General features: G+C 36.4%; 1 protein-coding gene across 3 annotated transcripts in view; it reads left to right on the plus strand.

Annotated features, from left to right (window-relative positions):
- Positions 1 to 2500, plus strand: part of LOC143288148 (phosphorylase b kinase gamma catalytic chain, skeletal muscle/heart isoform-like) — a 55600-nt gene that overhangs the window by 34601 nt on the left and 18499 nt on the right. The window lies entirely within an intron of this gene.

Genomic DNA, 2500 nt, shown 5'->3' on the forward strand with positions numbered 1-2500 from the left:
TATCATGTTTTCCATAGGGTATTAATTATCATGTTTTCCATAGGGTATTAATTATCATGTTTTCCATAGGGTATTAATTTTCCATGAGGTATAAATTATCATGTTTTCCATAGGGTATTAATTATCATGTTTTCCATAGGGTATTAATTTTCCATGGGGTATAAATTATCATGTTTTCCATAGGGTATTAATTTTCCATGAGGTATACATTTTTCCATGGGACATCAATTATCATGTTTTCCATAGGGCATTAACTATCATGTTTTCTATAGGGTATTATTTATCATGTTTTCCATAGAGTGTTAATTTTCCATAGGGTATTAATTATCATGTTTTCAATAGGGTATTATCATGTTTTCCATAGGGTATTAATTTTCCACAAGGTATAAAGTATTAATTATGTTTTCCATAGGGTATTAATTTTCCATGAGATATAAATTATCATGTTTTCCATATGGTATTAATTATCATGTTTTCCATCGGATATTATTTATCATGTTTTCCATAGCGTATTAATTTTCCATGAGGTATAATTTATCATGTTTTCCATAGGGTATTAATCATCATGATTTCCATAAGGTGTTAATTTTCCATGTGGTATCAATTATCATGTTTTCTATAGGGTATTAATTTTCCATGAGGTATCAATTATCATATATTCCATAGGGTATTTATTATCTTTTCAAATAATTAAATAAACAATAGCATTTTGTTTCTGGCAATTAGTTTTGTGTTTTCGCCTTTTATTTTCTGTGAATATTAATAAACTGTTATTTGTTTAAAATTTTTAAAAAAAAGTTATTTCGGTTCTATACTGTAAACTCTAACTACTGTAGGAAAACAATCTTCTTCTTCTTTAACTGGAACACCGAGGAAGAAAAGATGCTTCTGCTTTTTTTTTTTTTTTTTCTTTTTTTTCAGTCGTTAGAGTATAAATGAAAATGTTATATCATGTTGGAACGTTTTGTTTTTATTGTCAAATCAAGCGCTGCAGAAACAGCAAAAGATGTTAGAATAGAATAGAATATGTCGTTAATACCAAGTGTACCGGGGTCACAAGGAATATTAGGGGGATGGTACATAATAAGGTACGAACATAAATCGAAAATCATACACAAACACAGATACAGTAAAAATTAGGATACATGCAAGTGCATATCAATATAAAAACTTGTGCATACTCACACATGCACGCACTGCACACACACACACACACACACACACACACACACACACACACACACACACACACACACACACACACACACACACACAACACACACACACACGTTTGAACAGAAGCCGCATATTACATGTGGATGGGGCTGATGACTAGATCTTCAGACAGACGGTTGTTGATTGCACAGTTCCAGTTATCAGACTGGATTTGTTCAGTCGAGAGGCAGGGCATGTTTGCAGTTGGTTTTGAAATGTTCCTTGTTGCGTCAACTGTAATCATTTGTTTTGAATTATGTGTCGCTTCCGTGTTGATTTGCATGACTTCTGCTGGCTTCTGTCGGCTGATGCGGATGACATTAATTAATGATGCATTGCTCTTTTCTTGCTGCTTTTTATGCTGTGTGGGTGTTACCAATGCGTGTGATTAATTTGCTTGCCGTGTGTAGAGCAGGGCATGTATTACAGTGATACCTCCATTAGCGTGTGTTGCAATTTTTTCAAACAACAAAAAAAGTGTAAACTTCAAACTCTCTTTTTCTTTTCTTTTTTTTAACCAGTTTTATTGGTATCATGTGTTCCTGTTGAGACTATTGTGTCAGCCTATCAAAGGCGGCACTGTCTGGAATAAGATAAGTGAGATCTATTGAAGTTGGTTACTGACTGTAATATGTCACCTCTGTCAAAGGTCGCACTGTCTAGAATATGTCACATCTGTCAAAGATCGTTCTGACTAGTGCCACATCTGTCAAAGGTCGCACTGTCTGGAATGTGTCACATCTGCCAAAGGTCGCTTTGCCTGGAATATGTCACATCTGCCAAAGGTCGCACTGTCTGGAATATGTCACATCTGCCAAAGGTCTTACGAACTGGAATATGTCAGACCTACCAAAGGTCGTACTGTCTGGAATATGTCACATCTATCAAAGGTCGTACTGTCTGGAATATGTCACATCTGTCAAAGGTCGTACTGTCGGGAATATATCACATCTGTGAAAGGCCGTACTGTCTGGAATATATCACATCTGTCAAAGGTCGCACTGTCTGGAATGTGTCACATCTGTCAAAGGTCGCACTGTCTGGAATATGTCACATCTGTGAAAGGTCGCACTGTCTGGAATATATCACATCTGTCAAAGGTCGCACTGTCTGGAATATGTCACATCTGTCAAAGGTCGCACTGTCTGGAATATGTCAGATCTCTCCAAGGTCGCACTGTCCGGGATATGTCAGATCTGTCAAAGGTCGCACTGTCTAGAATATGTCACATCTGTCAAAGGTCGTTCTGACTAGTGCCACATCTGCCAAAGGTCTTACGAACTGG

The sequence above is a fragment of the Babylonia areolata genome, chromosome 12 (genome assembly GCF_041734735.1).
Source record: "Babylonia areolata isolate BAREFJ2019XMU chromosome 12, ASM4173473v1, whole genome shotgun sequence".
Taxonomy (NCBI): Eukaryota; Metazoa; Mollusca; class Gastropoda; order Neogastropoda; family Buccinidae; genus Babylonia; species Babylonia areolata.